Source organism: Solanum lycopersicum, chromosome 9 (genome assembly GCF_036512215.1).
Source record: "Solanum lycopersicum chromosome 9, SLM_r2.1".
In the NCBI taxonomy this organism is placed as follows: Eukaryota; Viridiplantae; Streptophyta; class Magnoliopsida; order Solanales; family Solanaceae; genus Solanum; species Solanum lycopersicum.
Genome location: NC_090808.1, coordinates 56365361 through 56376758, shown reverse-complemented (window position 1 = coordinate 56376758; position 11398 = coordinate 56365361). Strand labels below are relative to the sequence as shown.

Genomic DNA, 11398 nt, shown 5'->3' with positions numbered 1-11398 from the left:
GACTCCCAGTTTTTTGACGTAGTTGTAGGCTTCACAATGGTTCTAAGCAGAGAACTTTCATCAAAGACAACGTTCTTGCTCATAATAACCCTCTTTTCTGCTAGAGACCAGATTCTGAAACCTTTCACTCCATCTCCGTAGCCCACAAATACTCCCTTTTTAGCTCTTGGTTCTTACTTACCTTCATTGACGTGATAGTAAGCCGTACAACCAAAAGCTTTCAGATTTGAATAATGAGCAGCTTTTCCTGAACACTTCTCCATAGGTGTCTTGCACTGTATGCCTATATTAGGTCCGCGGTTAATCAAGCAGCAAGCTGTACTAACCGCTTCTGCCCAGAATCTTCTATCTAGCCCAACATTAGAGAGCATGCACCTTGCTCTCTCCAGAAGTGTTTGATTTATCCTCTCAGCTACACCGTTCTGCTGTGGTGTATTTCTGATTGTATGATGTCGAGCAATCCCTTCATCCTTGCAGAATTGATCAAATTCAGACCAGCAGAATTCCAGCCCATTATCAGTTCGCAACCTCTTGATCTTCTTCCCTGTTTGATTTTCCATCAAAATTTTCCACTCCTTGAACTTATGGAAAGCTTCAATTTTATGCTTCATCATGTACACCCAAGTCAACCTTGAGTAGTCATCAATAATGGACACAAAAAATCTGCAGCCTCCCAAAGAGTCAACACGACATGGACCCCAGCAATCAGAATGGATGTAATCAAGTGTGCCTTTTGTTCTGCGAATGGCCTTTGGAAACTTGTTGGATGTAGTTTTCCAAAGACACAATGTTCACAAAACTCTAGGCTCTTAACCTTAGGACCAACGAGAAGATCCTTCTTTGACAGAATTTGCATCCCTTTTTCACCCATATGACCAAGTCTCATGTGTCATAACTTAGTTATATCCTCCTGGTGAACTTCTGATGATGCAGCATGGGCTGAACCTGTAACCGTGGAACCTTGTAGAAAATACAAAGTACCACGCATGACACCTTTCAGAATCAGATTTGAACCCTTCCAGACCCGCAAGACTCCATCTTTTCCCGACCAGCTGAATCCCTTGCTGTCCAAAGAACTGAGAGATATCAGATTTTTCATCATAAATGGAACGTGCCTGACCTCGTTCAATGTGCAGAAGCTACCGTCATGTGTCCTTATCTTCATCGAGCCTTTCCCAACAACCTTGCAGACAGAACTGTTGGCCATCGAGATGCTGCCTCCGTCTATCTGCTCATAAGTCGTGAACCACTCTCTCCTAAGAGAGATGTGATAAAATGCTCCAGAATCGAGAACCCACACATCTGAATGATGAGTGTGCTCATGCGTAACTAGGGCAATGTCTTCTTCAGAATTGGTGTCTTCTTCAACAACAGCAACAGAAACTGATTGTTTTTCCGATTGCTTCTTCTTCTTCGGACAATCAAATTTCCAATGTCCCTTCTCCTTGCAGTAATTACAAACATCATCCGGCTTTTCACCCTTCGACATCGGCTTATTTTTCTTTCCGCCGTTTTTCCTTCCCTTTCTGCTACTGGTGAACAGACCGGAAGGTTGTATGTCCGTACTTGTGCCGTTAGCCTTATGCCGTAATTCCCTGCTATGAAGGGCCGATCTGACTTCTTCCAGCGACACAGTATCTTTCCCAACAATGAACGATTGAACAAAATTCTCAAACAACATTAGGAGAGATACTAACAGAATCAGGGCAGCATCTTCATCCTCGATCTTCACATCGATATTATGCAATTCTAATAGCAGAGTATTCAATTGCTTTAAATGTTCCCTGAGTTGTGTACCTTCAGCCATTCGTAAACCGAATAAACATTGTTTCAGAAGCAGCTTGTTAATTAGAGATTTTGTCATGTACAAACTCTCCAGCTTCAACCACAGACCAGCAGCAGTCTCTTCATTCGAGACCTCCGTGATGACGTCATCCGCGAGACACAACATGATCGTCGAGTGCGCCTTTTCCTCCAGAATCGCCAACTCAGGAGTAACGACGGTGTTCTTGTCTTTCGACAATGGCGCCCAGAAGCCTTGCTGTTTCAACAAAGCCCGCATCTTGATCTGCCATAAACTGAAACTGTTCCTCCTTGTGAATTTGTCGATTTTCACGCTCAAAGCAGACATCTCAAATTCTCCTAGAACACCGATTAACCAAGAGTCTCTGATACCAATTTGTTGTGTGGAATTCGAGATAATACGAGAAAATATAAATGCGAAAAACAAGACAACAGATTTACGTGGTTCACCATTAAATTGGCTACGTCCACGGGGAAGAGAGGGAGCAGTTTTATTATGGAGAGGCAAAAACAGAATACAGAATAGGGTTTGACATAGCGTCTATATATAGTGCTAAGATACGCCCCCCTGGACCCCCCGACTCGCTGACCGGGCAGCGAGACCCCCGTCCTTTCTGTTGTAACGGGTCCGATTCAAGGCCTTCGACAAGATCATCATCAAAAATGTATTAAGCATTAGTTACTGTAATTATTAGTTACAGTAACTAATACTGTTTTAAACTCCCCTACTATTTTGGAATTCAGGTAGTAGGTTAAGTTTAGCTGTAGGTTGTTTATATCTGTAGTATATAAAGTTTGGGTACTAAATGAATAAGATTATCTTTCGACTACTTTGATAGCGCAGTTTCCCTTGACCAAAAGCATAGTCACTCTTTTATCACTGTATTCAAAATAGTTTACTAGTGAAAAGAAAAATGTAAGAGTAGAGGATTTGATCGACAAGTAAATTGGAATTTCTCTGGTCAAGGAGTTCAGAACAAGCCACCTGCCTAGTCATAAACATTCAAGCCGCAAGGAAACCCTTGTAACTCAAGGGGACTGGATTAGGCATGATCCGAACTAGCATAGAATTCTTTGTCAACTGTGTCTTTTATCTCTTTATCGTTATACAATATGTTGTTTTATTTAATCGTCTAAACATTCGAAAATAATTACACTAATGTTGTGAGACAAATCATGGATGTGACATTCAATTCTATGCCTTACGGGCTAGGCAGAACTCTCTATAGCAAGAGATGTTATTAACGCAATTTACAAAAAACACCACCCTACAAGAGATCCATGAGTGATCAATTCCTTTCTCTTAAGGCGGATTACACCAAAGTTCCAAACTCTTTTTAAGTAAGCTATTCATTTCCTCTTATGTACTTTTTACAAAGCTCTCTAATTTTATTTTCGTGTCATACTGTATTTTAGTTGCAACAAGTGTTTTTGGCATTTGTGGACAATGGGAAGTACGGAAATAGACATAGATGTATATATTTTTACCATTAAATAGACATTACTTTAAGCGAGATAACCACATTTGCACATACTGAAATATCTTGCTCAAATACATATATACATACAAGACAATGACAAGACAATGACAAGACAGAGAAGTTACCAGTGCTATCCACACAACTTTCCTTTTTGAATGCATCTTGAATGTTGACTCCTTTCAGAAGCTGATAAGATTATCAAATTGATCATTCTTGTAACTGTAAACCTCAAAACTCGAAAAAAAAAGATAGCATCAAAGGAAAAAAAATACCATTAATCAATTAGCACTATGCCTTTGCATAGATTGATTCAATACGATGCAACAATTCCTTGCAATACTTTTTTGTGAGCCACGCAAAATGCGAATGACAACATTCAAAATCTTCATGTTGTCAGCGTAAGAAGCAATGGATGTGCAAATGTTTAAAAGCTTTGAAGCATGTGGAACCAAATCCATCCTTGAATCACAGTATCGACAAAGATACTATAAATTGATGCTTCCTCCGACTCTCCCAGCCATGTTAGCTCGTAGAGCACACTCTAGATAGGAAACATGTCCACATATGTGACAAGAAATTAATGTTGCTTCACTGTGAATGTAACTGTACCCATCATAGTCCAGACTGATAAGCTTGCTGAAAAGTATATAGCAACAGTCTCCGCAAAAACCAGACTCACTGCAACAGAGATCACAAAATCTGGTCTCCGTAAAAGGGTTTTCTGCTGCTAAACTTTTACAGATTTGGTTACCAGCCTTACAAGTAATGGCTCTGAAGGAAGAATCAGACAGCAAAGGCTTCATTTTTGTCCCTGCAGATTTAGTCCTCTCTTTCATATCTGAGTCAAAATCAATACCATGTAAGTCTTCAATCCTCAATAAAGGAAACAAATTGGAGATTCAAAAAAAAGTTTTATGCCAAGCAGATTCAGCAACTTACAGATATGCAAAAAAAATTATTTTCCCTATCTATATGGTGTAATTTTTCAATTAAGCAGTGTCCCTGACTACGTGCACAGACTGTGTAATCATGGACGAAATTCATTTCAATATAAAATGATAGAAATCAGTGTGGACTGGCTAGATATTTGTAATGAATAGGAAACAAAGTTTAAATCTCCATTTTTCTAAATTTCTGAATTCTTGAGAAAGTTCACAAAGTTTGACTTCAAAATTAGGACTCAAATAGCATCTACTGATGGGGTAATAAAATCTTGAAGTAAGTAGTGGGTAATAAAGATAGGGAGGTAAAACTCGTTATCCAATTGAAGAATCTCGAAAAGTCTCTTTAAAATAGCCTCTACCAAGCTTCCAAAGTACAAAAATGGAGAAATGAGGATGAATACAAATTTTTTTAAAAATATCTATCTAGGTCACTTTTACCCTTCGCGATTGCGACCCCATACCTCTCAATTGCAATGGCTAATTCTGGTTAACTAATTAGTTGACCATGCGATCGCGACAAAAGGCCACAGGATCACGATGCTCAAGATGCTATTGCAATTGCAACATCCTTCATGCGATCGTGAAGCACAACACAACATACCAATGCAACCACGACAAAGAGCCCCATGATGCAAAGAATACTTATCGTGCATCAAATACAACATATCAGCAAACACCAAGACTCAACAAAATCACCTAATGAACCCTCAGGATTCATTCAAAATTTGCACATACACAAACTAGATATGCTACCCAACCAAACTTAACATTCCAGACTCAATGAATATTTGGACACGTCTACGAAATCTCCTTGACCCAGTATCTGTTTAAGTAAAAATAAAATAATTTTTACTCAAAAACACTAAATTTCCCCCGGAATCTCTTAAAATTCAAACAAGACTGCACGTAGGACTCAAAATTAAATCTAATGGTGTCATCGAAATTTGAATTAGAGCGTTCAAACTCCAAACGTTGACTTAAGTCTACTCTTGGCCTAATTATACTTAAAATTCAACATCAAGAGCTCAAATCCACGAAAGGGTCTCCATATTTAAAACAACTAAACCTCTAGACCAAATTCTACATTCTAGAGTTGATGGGACAGACTAAAGTTCCTTCCGTGACTCACAGCTCTGATTATTGCCAAAACCTACTTTTAACAACTTGAGGTTTCCAAAAATCTAACACTTCCAAAAGTCTCATCTTCCCAATCCGATTTTAAAACCAACATCATAAACAGAAAACCATGACTTGGGACAACTATCGAGAGGGGCAAAATGATAAATTTTTGAAAAGTTTTTTAAAAATGGCCTTCACGGTCTTCATTACAAGAGATTGTGATGGTTCAGACACGTACAAGGAAGATGCACAAATGAGTTACTGCATAAATGTGAGAGGTTCGCTATGAATGGTTTCAAGAGAGGCAGGGTAGACCAATGAAACATTAGGGAGATAAGATTAGGCATGATATATCACAACCTAATTTTACCAAGGACACGACCTTAGATATGGATTATGGAGGTCACAAATTAGGGTAGAAGGTAATTTAGATAGTTAAGTGTCTTCACTTATTTCGTATAGTTAAGGGATTAGGACGGTCGAAAGTTAGGGTCGTAGTAGTATCCTTATAGTTTCTTCTCTTTGAGTTTGGTAGCTTTTTTTCCGAATTGGTAACAATGTATACTTCAACATTAAGGATACATTGGTACCTTTAGAAAATCTCAAAAGAACAAAAAGTGTAGTATTTACAAGAATCCTAAGAACTATAAAAGTTGATATGAATCCTCTAATCCTATGTCTTTATACCCAAAGTATATATGTTAATTATGTCTTGAATTTTTCCCTTATTTATTTTAGGTAACTATAATTCCTATTGGTTTATAAGACCCTTTGTTCTAATAGATTTGGAAAAGGAAAATATTACTTTTATAGGATTAGAAAATAGGTTGGACATTTACTTGGGATCTATATATTAGGGAGATCGATATGGATCCTATAACATGGTATATGATACGCAATGTAGGCTACGAGACTCCTAAGCATTGTAAGCTTCATCTTTTCTTTCACAGCAGAAAACTCTCTCTGTAGGCCTAAGTGAACTTCACTAAAATCCTTTTATTATTATCTTCTCTACTTTTTTTTTGTTTGTGATTGTGTGCTAGTTAATCAACGATAATTATGCGTCAATATATATACAATGAAGCTCCATTTAAACTTGTGGGTGAAGTTTGATATATATTAAAAGTTCCTACTATTTAACTCCTTCAACCTTTGAGTTTGGTTATTATTCATTTCTTTTTGTAGTTCAATTATTGTTATACCTTGTTTTTTTTACTTTTTTCCAGGTTGATTTGTAAGTTTGTCTATACTGTCTTGCTATAAGTTTTTCATTATGTTATTTCTTTCTCTATACTACTTATGAATGTTTTTTATGTTGAGCTGAGGGTTTATCATAAATAGTCTCTCTACCAAGATAGTAATAAGGTCAACGTACACTTTATCCTCTTCAAATCACAATTTGTTGGATTACATTGTCTATTTTTTTGTTGTGGATGATTAAACATTATAAAACAGGTGACTAATATTAATTATCCACAACCATTCCAAATAATTTCAGTACGAACAACACAATTGTTTGTACACAATTTGACGACCAAAAATGGATATCAATGACTTCCCTAATAATTTCTTATGTAAATGAGCACCCTCAAAGCTTAAAAAAAATATATATATATATATACTTCCTGTAGGTAGAGTCATTGGATAATGATCTAAATCCATTGTTATTTTTAGTAATTAATGGATATTAAATATACTTCTCAAAGAGTATTACAGATATTAATTACTCTCATTAAATATGAGAACATAAGAAAGTTTACTCCAAGCAGCATTATACAAATTTTAACATTTTGTTTGGTAAATTGCAAGCACTTATAACTAGTATGATAACATTCACGTTTGACAGAAAAGGAAACAAATAAAATTCTACGTAAATATTAGAGATGGAACAAAGTCCATGGTCAAAGATACAAATGTAAAGGCCAAGGGGGAGAGAGAGGTTATTTAGAGTCGGTCCTTACACATAACTCGGTAAATATTAAATTTATTTGGAAGTTCAGTATACACAGTGATTCATGTTGTTATTATTGTTTCTTTTAGTTGATGCAAACAACTAAATAAATCTCTACATGATATATACCGAAGAGACTTGTTGAAGCTAACCTTTTGAGCTTGACGACTGCTTTGAAGGAATCATCCAACTGAATGAGGAAAAGAATTGATCGATATCCATACCAAGATACTTAGATTGGAGATATTTTTTAACTGAAGTTTTACTTCCGTAGGTATTTCTCTCTCAATCTTTCGGTGCTTGAAAACGCTCCGGAAGATACAAATATCTATCTTTGAAGGTGCCTAAGTTTGTAGCTCTTTTACATGTCCTCCAACCCCACTTATCACCAACATTTGGCCAACCCATAGGAGCATATGGTAAACCTTCACCATATTCATACTGAGAAACTGGATACAGTTGAAGCCGTGTTTCATTGATTGTAGATGAACTCTCATTATCTACAACAAGTGCAAGACTCTCCCCAACCTCCTCCTTGGCTGATATTTAGCTGAAAGTCTCTAACTATGTTGATACCAATGAATGTCCGAAATCATAGAAAAACAAAAAAGAAAATAAATGTCAAAGTCCAGATCGGAAAGAAAATTGTTTTTGGCTATAAAAAATATACTTAATATGAAAATAAATGTAAGAAATACAAGTATTGCCAACCTAACCAGCAGTATGCTTGTATAGTGCAGCATTCTTGTCATAAACATTTGAATTTATAAAACACTTTATCAGTTTCCTCTCATTAATGCTATGTTTTGAATTTACTTTACCCCTAGTTTTAGAAGAAACAATTAGCTCAACTATATTTTTAATTAAACTTACTATTTATGGAGACAATTCCTTTTAGAATGGGAAGTGATAGTAAGCGCTTTTATTTAGTGGCGGAACTAGTTTCTCGCAATGTAGTCAATTGGACCCCTTTCACTGAAAAAATATACCGTGAATTTATGGAAGACCCAATCTTCCTAGTTATGTGTAAATTGTTGAATCCCCTTAACATAAGGGAAGATAGTAGTGTATTGGCCAATGGGGTTCAAAGTTTGTTTTAGAGATTCAAATCTTAGGTGTACATTGTAGTATTTATCTCAAAATTTATTTCTGAATCTCTATAAGCCAATGCTATAAATGCATCTACCAACTACAGATTAACTATTTATAAATAGCAACCTGCACTAGATACATTTCGGTAAGATGTTACGTGTTACTCTACAAAGTAACGAACATTTGGGTGATAGCTTTCACTCTACCACTAGTATATAGTTCTTTCCCAGGTAGTCCTTTTCATGTTAAGTAGTCAGGCGCCTCCATGGAACAATGGGTGATGGATGACTCTAATACCACTGATACAATCGAGAAGAACATGAAATTAAGATGGAGTAAAGAAGAAAATAAAAGGCTTCTAACACAAATGAGTATATTTACCTACTTGAAGGGGAAAAATATTATTTTTTAAGAATTGAGGACAAGTATATTAATTAATAAAAAGCTCTGATTGAATTTGAGAACATCCTGAGAGATTAGGGATTTGACTAAACTGGTTCTCCTGCTAATCCCAGACAAACACAACAAACATAAAATTCAAAAGCAAAGAAAAAAGAAAAAAATCAAAACCCTAAAACGGCCTTGTGAAATGGGAAGACTGTAATAACGTTTTTTTAGTGTTCAAAAACTTTTATACTCCGTTCATGTGTGTGTGTGTGTGCGCGCGCATGCGTGTGTGCGCGCGTGCGTGTGTGCATGTGTACGTGCGTGAGTGTGTGCGTGCGTGCGTGCGTGCATATGTGTGTGTGTGTGTGTGCACGCGCGTGTGTGTGTGTGCGTGTGTGTGTGTGTGCGTGTGTGCGTGCGTGCATGCGTGTGTGTGTGCGTGTGTGTGTATGTATCTGTGCATGTGTGTGTGTGTCTGTGTGTGTGCGTGTGTGCGTTTGTGTGTGTGTGTGTGTGTGCGCGTGTGTGCGTGTGTGTGTGTGTCTGTGTGTCTCTGTGTGTGCGTGTGTGCGTGCGTGTGTGTGTGTGAAAGACTAAAGAAACACTCAAGTGTTTATAAATTTTAATGAAAGACAAAAGAAACACGTTTGCTGATCTCAAGTAAAGTTGCGTGCTTCGCACGCACTATACATCTAGGTCGATATAAATACTTGATAACCTCTGCTCTTTGTAAGGAAAAAAAAGGGATTTTAGCTCAATCAAAGATTACTTTAGTCCTTGATCGAGGCGATTTAGTTTATCTCTATGAAATAGCTAATTGCATTTGTGGTATTATAATCTACTCCAAGATGTGAATAAAAATTGTGCATTGGCTTCTCTACTGCATAGCATGTATGAACACATAATTTAGTATGAATTTATCAATACAATTTCACTGTCTACTAGTTTATATATATTGCATTTTCAATTTTTTTTATGATGGATCTTTCAATCATCATTTGGAGGTGCAAGATATGAATTAAATTAAAAGAAAAATGAAAAAGTAGCATAGGAAAAACATAGAGTTAATATCACGAAACAAAGTAAGCATTTATAATTATAGTGAGATATAAGTATATGTCAACTAAGTATATGACACAACTTGTAAAGTTATATGTCAACTAAGTATATGACAAAACTCGTAAATTAACCCAGACAATGACTAATAGAATTGTTCATCCAATAGGTAAAGGGTGTTAGACACAACTCGTAAAGTTATCCTCCCTTGCAATTTATAGGCCAACGATAAAATTGAAATAAATCATTGTAGATCAAATTTCTTGGATGTTTAGTGATCAAACTCTGAATGTATTGCAGCATAGCTCCCTAGAAAATAGAAAAATTAAGAATATTAAAAGGATGACTCCATTAACACATAAATTATATCTTCATTAACGCACAAATAATCCTCATGCACCATTTTTTTTATCAAAGGGCAGTGATCACCAGTGGGAAGTCACCCTTAATAAAAGTCCAGGGTGTAAGAAGATCATATACCATCCAAACAAAAAATTTGAATACGAACTAGTAAAAATGTCCATGTAAAACTACAATTAATCTTGCTTAGAGGGACAACCCAATTCACGCTCAGAAGTCTAAACTACTGTATTAACAATCCAGAGGAGAAGTTAAGCCATTTTACAACACAACATAGTATTGATAATGGGTTGTTTACATAAATTTATTCAGTTAGAAAGACATATATATCAAATTTGTGAAGTAATTTGATGGAATCCATATTCTTTTCAATTTGTAATTGTTTGCTAACTTGTAGATTGATGGAACCACACTTGGCAAAGAAATAAAATTTCAAATATGATGTTTTGAAGATCCACTCTGTCATATATCCCATATATACGACTACGCCACTTATATTACAGGAAAATCCTACCAAAATTCCCAATTCGCATGCACCTAGTAAGGAGTATTACACTTTTAAATTATACATAGCTCATGTATCATATCGAAAATAGTAGATAAAATTGAACTCATTAAGCTTATGTTTTGTCCATCACTATGTCTAGACATAAAGTTTAATGAATGTAACCATATATATAAATATTACCATCATAAGCAACAACCAAATTAATCATAAAGTGGTAATACTAATAATTTATCTGTGCAAGTCAAACTTCTAGATAACAAATGAGAGAGCACTTACATGTGAAGAGTAGTGCAACCACGAGAGGCAACACATGTTAGCGCTAGATATATTGATACCTATATTTTCTAATAAACAAAGTATGAGAACCTGATCCAAAAAAATGTGTACATTCAAGTAAATTTTATGTATTCTAACAAATAACGCATAAATTTAGCAGCAAAGGGACGAACAAAGATAACTTCCATGATATTGGTGAGCGAAATATTACATCTGATATTTCTAGAAAAAGCTCCACAAATATGATCACTCTTCAACGTTATCACCTCTGCTAACTGTGGAAATAAATCTTGGCAACAATTAATTTGGCAGCCATACTTGTTGAAATTATTAGCCACAAATGTGAAAATTGGTAGCCAACAATGTGAAAGTTGGTAGCCACATTTGTGGAAGTAGGTAGTCAAAGTTTAGTATAATGTTT

General features: G+C 36.0%; 1 long non-coding RNA gene across 1 annotated transcript; it reads right to left on the bottom strand.

The window, feature by feature from the left end:
- Positions 1-9958: 9958 nt before the first annotated feature.
- LOC138338234 (uncharacterized) lies at positions 9959-11390 on the bottom strand. The gene is made up of 2 exons (XR_011211676.1): positions 10978-11390; positions 9959-10142 (listed from the first exon to the last, which is right to left on the bottom strand). It is a non-coding gene; the product is annotated as an uncharacterized lncRNA (long non-coding RNA).
- Between the last annotated feature and the right edge of the window lie 8 nt (positions 11391-11398).